Source organism: Lissotriton vulgaris, chromosome 1_2 (genome assembly GCF_964263255.1).
Source record: "Lissotriton vulgaris chromosome 1_2, aLisVul1.2, whole genome shotgun sequence".
Classification (NCBI taxonomy): Eukaryota; Metazoa; Chordata; class Amphibia; order Caudata; family Salamandridae; genus Lissotriton; species Lissotriton vulgaris.
The window spans coordinates 363411367-363422860 of record NC_141686.1 but is presented as its reverse complement, the minus strand read 5'-3'; positions in this window follow the sequence as shown (position 1 = coordinate 363422860).

Sequence of the window (11494 nt, the reverse complement as noted above, 5' to 3'; positions counted from 1 at the left end):
AAAAATAGATTAAAAAAAATAAATAAATGGAGAGCACGATAGGGAACCATCTCAGTAACTGCTTTTTAGAACTGCCGGTGAGCACCGCCGGCCGGCCTGCTTATTGCCTTGGGCGTTCGTACATGGATCGGGACGTAGTCTTGAAGAGTGTTGAACAAATGGTAGTGCATGGCAGGAGTAGTAGGAGCATGGTTGGTCCTTCTGTGAGACCATTTGTTAAGATTCTGGAGGAACTAACTCTGAGTGACACAAAAGTTATATTGAGAAACAACAAGTTTGTACCACCTGAAGGTTTGAGGTGCAAAAACATTATCATGAGGGGCACTTAGGGAAAACTATGACAAAAAACGGGCGAGGGAGAATTTTGGTGACCCTGTATGGATGATCAGATCTTGGCTAGTGTTGTACGAAGTACGATACCCTGATTAATATTTAAGCGAAAACTAAGGCAGAAAAGTGATGTTACAAATGCATATATATGATTTTGTTTAAAGTCCTATTTGGCGTCATACCCAGGCCTTTCAGACTCTTAAAATAATAACAACTGGTTGGTATTTATCTTGTTGAAAGGGGTCAAACCTACCTGAGGTGAGACCATGAAAAGCACAGCAGAGTCATAGTGGGCTCTGCTGAAGCCTTCAGGATGGGGGTGGAGAGGCACCAGAGGCTGGCGCTGAGCTGTCTCCTGCTGCCATAGGTCTGGAAAGTGAGATAAGGAGGCGCAGTGGTGAAACGAAAGAAGAGTGACTTGAGCTGGCGTGAAAAACCCTGGTGTTGTGCACCTGTAGAGCCCAACGTATGCCACATGTCTAGTCATCAATGAAAAGTGTGTACGGGGCTGTAGGCAGAGCCAGCAAACACAAACAAAACAATACACTTACGTGTTGGCACTGCTGTAATGAAATCTTCCAGGCTGTTCTTTTAATTTCCCCATTAAAGCATGCCTTATGCCAATCTGAATTTGATCTGGTGAATAAAACTTCATAGTATTTTTCTCTATTTACGTTGCTATACACCCTGCTGTGCATTTGAAAAACCCGATAAAGTGTTTAAAAAAAAAAAAAGCTGTCCAGTTTAATTGCATCTCTAACACATATTCTCATATATTTAATGAAATACAAAGTCTCGCTTCCAGTTGACAGCTTCCTGTAAATACACTTTAGTCCTCTGCTCATGTGAAGTGAAGCAGCAAATAATTTTCTACAACAGCAACCGAGAGTGAGACCCTGTAACTTGGACTGTGTGTGTCTTAAAAACATCCATATCTGTGGCATCTAAAAACCCAGGTCTTTCCTGCCACAAAATGTTTGTTCCTGTGAAATGTATTCACTCCTGGAGCCTGGAAATGGAGGTTCTGTTAGTGGCCAGCAGAGGGCGTGCCTCGACTGCTGATGAAATCTACAGAGCACATTGTATGAAAGGGGAAGAGTTTCCTCTTCCAGGTCAGCGGTGGCAGAGACAGCACCAGCAGCAGATGCTGACATTACTTTCGGCCTCTGCCTCAGTGTCCAGTCTGCTGCAGAGGGAAAAGGACGCCCTGTCTGTCTGTTCAGTTATCTTCATCTTCAGACCCTCACATCAACCCCCCCCCCCCCCCACCTCTACCAGACCCCAAATCTGCACCTGCCCCACCCCATCTATAGGAGGAGGAGAGAGCCTGGAGGGAAATCTCTGTCAGGAGCCAGGCTCTTCTATGGGGGAAGGGAGGGGGGTGCAGGGGCTTTCATTCTGGCCCTGTGGGTGTTTGTGGTCATCATTTGTGTTAAGATCTGTGCACAGTGCTTTGCATCTTACTGCACTATGAGAAATCTGTGCACGTTGCACTGCATCGTACTGAACTATGAGGAATCTGTACACACAGCACTGCATCTTACTGCAATATGACAAATCTGTGTCACTGCACTTCATCTTACTATATTGTGAAGAATCTGTACACGCTGCAGTGCACCTTACTGCACTATGAGGAATCTATGCACTGCATTGCCATATACTGCACTGGGAAAATCTGTGCACACTGCACTGCATCTTACTGCACTCTGAGGAATCTGTGCACGTTGCACTACATCTTAATGCACTATGACAGATCTGTGCACACTGCACTTTACTGCTCTATTAGGAATCTGTGTCACTACAATGCATCTTACTATACTGAGGAATTTGTGCTACTTCACTGCATCTTACTGCACTGTGAAAAATGTGTTCACATTGCACTGCATCTTAGCGCTCTATGAGAAATCTGTGCACACTCTTTGCTCAGCTCTTGCTGTTAGTTTGTTGACTTGCCCCCTGCACCCCTGTGTCAGAAGCATGTCCCTCAGGCAGTTGAATGTCAAGGCTTCCCTGCTGCCCCTTTGCCCCTGATTTCCTATCTCAGACTAGGTAAAACCAGAGTCATTGCAATAGTTTCCAGCGGCAAAGGTTGGCTTTAGCATTATCTGCTGCAGAGGTTGTCTGTCTGCTGCAGGGATTGTGTGTGTGTGTGCACTGACCTTGGGTCTCCCAGGTAGGCGACCTTCCAAGCAGTGGAATGTACGTGTCTGTGTTTTTGATTTATCTCTGCGGATTGGATGTGTGTTCATGTGAACAGGGTAGCATTGTCTTTACAGGTTGTGTGTGTGTGTGTGTGTGTGTGTATGTATGAGACACGTCTACAGTGTGTCTTTTTAAAGGGTGTCTGTCTTAGCAGATGTTGGCGACTGTCAGTCACATTTATTTATTTATTGAGGGATTTGTAATGCACATGGCTGCCTCAGCGCAACCAGAAACCAGAGGAGGAACAGAGAGACCCACAAGCGCTTAAACCTCAGATAGTGGGAAGTAGCCAAGTTTTTAGAGTCTTACGAAACATCAAGAGATTAGGGATGTCTCGAATGTCTGCTGGGGGAGAGTTCCAGAGTTTGGTTGCCAAGAGGCTGAACGAACGACCCCCAGCCCTCGCTCTCCAGACTCGAGGGACACAGACAAGCCCATGGTCGGCGGATCTCAAAGCACGCCTGGGCACGTAGGGCTTCAATAGACCAGATAACCCAATAAGAGCTTGGTGCATCAGGATTTTATAAGAGATGCACAGCACCTTGAACTGAATACGTTCTTCGATAGGCAGCTTGGGGAGCACATGTGCCACCGACTGGGATCTTGGTAGAGCCACTAACATACGCGCTGCCGCGGTCTGAACCCTCTGCAGGCGTTTAATGCTAGCTTTGTTAGCACCCAAATATATAGAATTTCCGTAGAGTAGCCTAGCAAGAATGGAGGCCTGCACAATGGTTTGGCGCATCTGGGAGGAAAAAAGCCAAGCAAGGGTGTCAATCCTCTTAAGAGCCCAAAGCAAACAGCGGCAACAGCTCTTGTCTGTTTCTCAAATGTCAGTCCATTATCAAGCCAGACACCCAGGTTCTTTACAGCCTCCTTGGACAGCCCCCTGCCTCTGGCCACCTCTGCCAAGGGCCTCACATAGAGATTAAATAAAAGCGGGCTCAAAATAGAGCCTTGAGGTACCCCATGGCGCAGGGCATGATCCTGAGTGAAAAGGTGGTACTGAAACCTGGATCGACCGCCCTGCCAAGAAGGACCCAATCCAATCCAGGGCACCGCCCCTGATTCCAACTGCCCAGAGGCATTCAAGGAGGATCGCATGAGACACCGTATCAAAAGCAGCACTTAGGTCCAATAGGACCAAGGCCGCAGAATCTCCCACATCCAGCCTACTCGGGATGGATTCCGTTACAGCCAGGAGAGCTGACTCAGTACTATGACGAGGGCGAAACCTATGTTGGGAGGAATCATAGATGTTGCACTCCATCAATACATTTGGACAGGATGGAATTCACATGTGCCTCCACCATCTTGGCCATGAAAGACAGCTGGGATATATGGCAGTAGTTGCCAGGGTCTTCCGGATCCAGTGATGACTTTTTTATCAATAGAATGAATTTAGCGTGCTTCCACTCCCTAGGGACGGAAGCTAGTTTCAGGGAAAAATTGGCCAATTCTAGACCCACAGGGCAATAAGTGACTGGAGCTGGCGGAAGTGGGCAGAGGACAGCGGGTCAGCTGGAGAGCGACTTAATTTTAACGCATAAGGCCTAAAATTCCTGGGGCAACAGCAAAGGGAAGACTGACAAACAGTTGACCTCCCATAATGTCCGTCCCTACAGGCACATCATTATCAATAGGGGTAGTCTCATTGGAGAGGCCCTGATAGATCAGCTCCACTTTATTCACAAAGTGGTGTGCTAAAGCCTCGCATTGATGGTTAGAAGCTACGGTGGAGGCACTAATCACGCCCGCACTCTTCATATTTTTGAGCAAAGAAAAAATGGTCTTGGCGGGGTTAGATCTAGCCAAGATTTTATTGGCTACAAACTCTGCCCGCGTTTTGCGGATGAGCTTATGATGTTCCTTAACTGCCACTCGATATACTAATTTTGCGGAAGCCTCATAAGAGCAGCGCCAAGCACGCTGCAGCTGCTTGCACCCCTTCTTTGCCTGAGTTAGTGAGTCAGTGAACCATGGATTCGATGGCCCAAGTCCCTTACCTCCTCGTTTGACCGGGATGCAACTATCCAGACCGGCCACCAGCCAATCGTGAAAGCACAGGTGCGCCCCCACGATGTCTGGGGGAAGCTGGGGTCTGTGCTCTGCTAACCAAGTAGCGAGAATCTCCTGGTCTAGCTTGTGCCAAGGCCCTTTTTTTCACAGAGACTGGACGGGCCACATCAGCTCTACCCTGCCACTGCAGAGAGAATGATATTAATGAATGATCCGTCCACGTCTGAGGGACCGGGGAGAAGGTTTTTAAACAACTAAGATTGGAAAAGATGGTATTGAGCAAATGACCAGCCACATGTGTACCCTCAAGGACAAGTTGCGGCAGCTGGAAGGCTTCCAGATCCGCAAAAAAACTGGTGATCTCGGCCTTTCCTTCCAGCTCAAGGTGCAGGTTAAGATCCCCCAAGATGGTAAAGTTTGCCGCCTTGCTGGCCAATTGTCCAATTTTATTCGCTAGGTCCTCTAGAAATTTTCCAGAAGGCCCAGGGGGTCTGTAGATTAAAAGACTGGACATTGTCAGGTTGCAGATAAGCTTAATTTTAAACAAAGCACTTTCACAACCCGCTATTCCTTCCTTAGTCAGGCTAACAGCATATGCTTCTTTAGCCACCACAGCAATGCCACCCCCTCTCCCCCTCTCTCTGTTAATACTATTTAAAGTATAGCCATCAGGGAGGGCCAGCCATGGCTCCGCCACTGTTTCCTGGGTAAGCCAGGTTTCTGTGAGAAAAAGGGCATCTGGGCCCTCATCTATTAAAAGATCAAATACTTCTGCATGGTGCCTCACCAGCGGGCGACAGTTGAGGATAAAAAACTTGTATTCGGTGCAGTTAGGTGGGCATAAAAGCTGCACTCCGGAATCCACCTTAAAAGCACAAAGTTTGCATTCAAATGTCAGCTCCTGAAAGGCCCACGGTGCCGAAAAGCACTTAGAGGCCAGACCCAGGAGCTCTTCACGTGCATATCTGCGCAAATCACCTGTGAGAGATGCGGGGGTCCTGGCGACAGGCGATGGCCCGGAAGGGCTTGCCTTTGTCGCGCCTTCGGCGCACCAGCGGCGTACCCACTGTGCGCCTCCGCTGCGCGGGCGCCTAGGTGTCTGCATTTATAGTAATAAAGGAGGTGACCAGGCAGGCTCACGCCTCATGAGTCTGGAGCTCCCGGCTCACGCCTCATGAGTCTGGAGCTCCCGGCTCACGCCTCAGGAGTCTGGCCTCTCCTCTCTGTACATAAATCTTTAGGATCACTGGATGTAAGCGGGTCTGTTCTGTGCAGAATAGTCGGGTACTACTTGGCACCCTGCAGATGTCTCTGCAAAGTCGCAGGTGAAGTTCTAGTTCTTCCCCATAGTTTGGTAAAATTAGGCAGGTTTGAGTGAGACTTCAGCACAACCTCCAAATGTGTAAGTGACCCAAGCACCCAAGGCTACTTGAATGATAATGCTGCAAAGAGTTACTGTACTCTCATCAACGGTGCGTTTATGAGGATTGTACTATGATATAGGAGTCTACGTCAAGCATTCCATTCTGCTCTGCTTGTCACTTCAGCAGGAAGGGGAGAACAAAATGCACCAGCAGAAAATGCTAGAAGAGGCCAGAGAAGAGAAATAAGAGTGAAACAGAGAGTAATATGAAGGGTGGAGTAAAGTAATGAACAGATATTGATCAAAATATGAAAGAAATATGTTTGTAGGGGAGGGAACGAGAGTTCTCAAAGAAGGGCAGGAAAAGAAATGTAATGAACATTATGTGGAAATTGCCAAAAGTTGAATTATATCATGTGAGCTAAAAAGGTGATTTAAGGGTGACGTGAATGTGAGTCTCAAGAGTTATAAGTGTAATGTGCTGTTTAGTAGTACTAATACTTGAACCAACTTTAGAGCTATGGATCTGGGATTTATTCCCAATCAACAAACGGTGTAAATGAACCAAATGGAGGAATAAATGTATTTTCCTGCGTTTAACTCTAACGAGATAGCTAGGAGGTCCGAGGTTCCAACCTTCCTGCTGTTTATGTAGGGTCACCCGTTGGACGCTCATGATGAGCTGAGCTCGTCATGAGGCACAGTAATGTAATTGACCATTTATACAGCGCAACAATCGCTCCAAGGAACATCTCGGCGCCCATGTATGGTCAACCTGGTGTCATGTTGCCTTACTGCTTGGCTTGACCAGGACCGGAATCACACTAGACCTCTGGCAATTGTGTCTTGAAGGTTGAAGATCCAGGTTTTTAATTGTTTACGGAATTCTGTTTCCCTGTCCAATGCTCTCAGGTGTGGAGGGAGCAGTAAGGCAACATGACCTGGTGTCATGTTGCCTTACTGCTTGGCTTGACCAGGACCGGAATCACACTAGACCTCTGGCAATTGTGTCTTGAAGGTTGAAGATCCAGGTTTTTAATTGTTTACGGAATTCTGTTTCCCTGTCCAATGCTCTCAGGTGTGGAGGGAGGATATTCCACGCTTTTGCACCTAGTACCGCCAGGGACTTGCCCCCTCGGGTTTTGAGTCTGAACCCTGGGACGGTCAGTAATTTGGCATTTGAGGATCGTAATGCTCGAGTTGGACAGTATCTCACAATTTTTTTTCTTAGGTATTGTTGGACTTGGCCCGCAGGGCAGGTTCACCCCTAGACTTTTTGCCTTATTTGTGACCCTGTGCTAGTGATTTTTGGGTCTCTGCGCACTTTCCCCTGAGTCCCAGAGTGAAAGTGCGTGCGTGAAGTATGGCTGGCCTGCCCTCCCATAGGAATGCATGGGGAATGTGAGTGTCCCTGGTAGTTCCTGATGCGTGGGGAGTGCAGGCTCGAGTTTGGTATGCCTGAACTCGTGAGAGTGAATGCTGCAAGATGGTGTCTGCGGCATGGATGTGTCTAGTTGGGAAGTGCTACTTCTGGACATTGAGATATGTGTGCAGTGAGGGTGCTGGAGCGTGATTGGCTGGAGCTGGCTGGCATGCCAGGCTCCAGGAAGTCTGGATGGGTCTGCCCGGTGGTGAGTGGGAGATTAGCATGAGTGATGTGTGGGAGGAGTGCACCTGGGTCCTGGATGGGCTGGGTTTTCCCCACACAATGCTGGCTCCGCCCCCCTGTGGTGTGTCTAATGACCCTAGCCTCCCCAGTGAAAGGAATGGGTGGTTGGGCCATCAAGAGTGCTCCAGAACCAGCTGCAACTGGTTTTCCCCCCACCCTGCACATTGTAACAAAGGATTTGTTGGTATAAGAAGGGGCTGTGTCCCCACTGAAAATGTTCTTCTTTTGGAATCCTGCCAGAGGGGGCTCGTGCCGCTGCTGGGGCCAGAAGGACCGCCACTTGGGGAGTCTCCCTGCCTGGAGACCCAGTGTGCTGGCTCTGGCCCAGCCTTGCCCCCCTGCCTGCCTCCAGCCCTGCTGGAGCCCTGTCCTGTCCTCCAGTGCTGGGGAGCACTGAGGACTCCTGCCTGCAGCCTGAGAGCGCTGCTCTCTGCCCTTCAGCGCTAGGAGCGCTGAGATCGCCTGCCTAGCGCTTGGAAACGCTGGATTTTACCCCCAGCGCCTGGGAGCGCTTTTTGCTGCTGTTTAGCGCTTACGAGCGCTTATTTTTGCCTGCAGCGCTTGGGAGCGCTGTGGTCTACAGAGGCCGGTGCCCATCCGGCCTCCGATCGCCCCGTGTGGTGGTTGGACGGCGCGGGTGCCACCCCGCTCATTGCCGTATTGTTTTGCCCCGGGTTCGTGATTTGTTGGAGTCACGAGGGAGCCCACTCCTCGGATCCTGGGAAGCCGCCTGCCTGCCTAAAACGGGCCGCCGCGCTGCCCGCGACGACCCGGAAGTGTTCCAGACGGCCGGCCAATCAGAGAGCGGCCCCGGAAAGGCCGACCGGAAGTCCCGCCTCCCTCGCCGAGCCGAGAGAGAGCCTGCCGAGGCTCCCCGAGAGGGAAGGAGAGCCCCGGGACCAGCGGGAGAGACCCGCCTCCGTGGAAGACCAGCCGGTGAGTGCAGGTGCCTGCAGAGGAGGGGGGGAGCGTCGGGACACATTGCCGGTGTCCGCCCCGCCCCTCTCTGTAGCGCGACCTCGCGCCCGCGCGTTGGGAGCCCAGAGAGGCTCAGAGCCAGCATTTTGTTGTTGGAGCCCGAGAGGCTCATCGGGGGCAATTATTTCACGAGCCCTGAGAGGCTCTGAGCGCCCCACCTTCCCTCCGGGTCCCCAGAGAGAGGGACCCCACAGCCCAGCGAGGCTGCACCTGTTCGCTGCTGGAGCCCTGAGAGGCTCAGCAGCCCCCTTTCTTGTTTAAGAGCCTGAGAGAGGCTCACCAGTGCCACAGTGGTGGTTCCTTGAGCCCAGAGAGGCTCCAACTTTGTGCTAACTTTCCCTGCTCCAGTTGTCCAGCACTTAGTGGACAACTGCCACGTTTAGGCCCTGACATTGGGACACCGGGACAGTCACAGGTGGTGACTTGTGAGTATGGGGGAATTGTTATTGATACTGCACCACTGAATGTATTGCTTATGCGTCATGTGCCTTTACACCTCTGAATGTTGATACATCATGTGTTTTATCTTTGCACCCCTACAGGTAGTGTGACGTGTAGGTGGTTTGCTTTCTCCCTAGTACAGGTGGTGCTAGAGAGGTCCTGTTACCAGTGATTACTGGTTGTATGCTCTACTGTTATATTTTTGTGCTACAGTAATTATTTCTAAAAGTGCTGATACCCTTGACAGTGGTTCAAGTGGCCCTGTCCTGTACAAATATCCCTTGTAAATTCCGCCCGTGCTTGTTGGCACAGTGTAATAAGATGTGTGTTTTATCTGATGTATATTTTTATAATACAAAGGCTATTTTTACATAACCTTGTGTGGAGTGTTTCTTTGTGGTGGGCCTTGGGTGTTGTTGCTGGGGTGCGTGCGCAAATACTTAACTTACATCGCCTCCAAGTTTAGCCTTGTCTGCTCGCGCCACGTTACCTAGAGGGCGAGTGAGGGGTTATCTTGGCGTGTAACTCCCTTGCCCTGACACTTAGAACTGGCGATCCCTGACTGACCTCGACGCGAGTCTTGGCCGGCCAGGGTCCCGGGTCTAACATTGGCGGCAAGCGGTGAGGATAAGGATTTGTGTTTGCGTTGTACCACAGTAGCAACTGGCCACTACAAAGCTCTGCATTTTAGATGACCACATTGTTGGGGATTATTGTGTTTTGGTAAAGTTCCATTATTGCTTCTCCTGAAGAGTGTCATTTGATAATTGTGTTCAGTACATTTGTCCCCCGCCCTGCTTCCAGAGTTTGGTACCTGTGTCACATGTGGTCAGGTTGAGAAGTCAGGGGTGGTAGAAACTGCCTTACCGATCCGAGGGGAGGGTGTGTGTGGATGGATGGTGTGTTTCCCTGGACGCATGAGTGAGTTCTTTTTTAAGGAGAGTGGAAGTTTTGGAATTGTGTACTTCTACTTCAGATTGCTAATTCCCTTGTGTTGCACGTGTCTGTGAGCATCCTGTCAAGATGGAATCTCCTTTTAACCTGTGTGGCCTGTCTAAGTACAGTGTGCATGAGTTGGTACGGTTATGTAAGGAGAGAGACATCCCAGTGAGTGTGTCAGACACCCAGTCCAAGCTTAGGGATAACATGATCCTGTGGCAGAAGAGTGACTGGGAGCGTGAGCACAGTGAGAGGGAGAGGGCCCGGACCGCACACCATGAGGGTGGTGGGTCTGAGGGGAACCCTGTAGAGTCTGATGTGGAGAGTGAGTTTGACAGTGGATGGGCGCCAGCAGAGAGCAAGTACCCCCTAGATAGGGAGTCCCTTGCTGGGTCCCGTGTCAGATGTAGCCCCCCATCCCTTTCCCTGTCCCCAGAAGAGTGGGTGGATAGGAGAGAAGAGAGGGAGCACCAGCTGGCCATGGAGAAGCTCAGGTTAGAGTATGCCTGGAGGATGGCGCAGCTGGGTGTGAATGAGCGGATTGCAGAGGCTGAGAGGGCCTGGGCCAGGGAGAAGATAGCCCTAGAGAGTAGGTTATCCCCTGCCCGCAGTCCGAATTTTCTGGATCCCCCAGGGAGGGTGGAGTCCAGTGGTGGCAGCTTTTTGAGTGTTGATGTTGACAGTCCCACTCCCAGTTCCCAGAGTATGGTTCCTGGTTCTCCAGAGGAGGAGAAAAGGTTGAAATTCAGGGGCAGTAGGAAGCTGCCTCACCAGTCTTGGGTAGACTTTGAGGAGGACTGTTGTGTAGCCCTGTGTGATTGGGTACAGGAGCCCACAAAATGTGATTGGGACATATTGTTCGATGTGTTTCTCAGAGAGCAGATGCTCAGTTGTTGTCCCCCAGGGTTGCGACAACACCTGTTGGGGTGTGGATTGTCGGACCCGTGTGAGCTTGCAAGAGAAGCAGAGCGCTGGGAGAGCGCCAGAGGTTCTGCAGAGTCACTAGAAAGTGAGTCCAACAGCAGTGGTCCAGGGAGCTCCCAGCCCAGCGTGGTGGAAGAGGCTCAGTGTAGCCCAGCTAGGTCCCAGTATAGTGAGAAGGGTGAAGGGGCTGACTGCCTGGCTCAGTGGAGCAGGAGTCAGGGGGTGGCTGAGAGCACCCAGAGGCCCGAAGCCCTGTCTCAGAACTTGGGTGGTTTCTTGAGGGAACACCAGGTTGGGAGCCTAGGCTGTCCTGTTAGTACACTTGAGGAGGATCTCCTAGTGTATAGGGAACCTGGAGTGTCTGTAACCAGAACTCCAGGGGTTCCAGTGTCCGGCAGTGTCGCTCCAGTTGGGAGGGCACAGAAGTCCGAAGCGAGGAGTGATTGGGGGACGAGTTTCCCAGTGGATGCACCAGTGGACCAGAGACTAGCCAGTTGGGCTAGGTCTTGGGTGGACCCGGGTGGCGCCACTTCTGGTCTGGGGGATCTTTGCGCCCTGTCAGGTGGACAGGAGGCGGGAGATCTGCGCCAGACAGACCGTCACACGACACATGGGTCATGTGTCAGCCT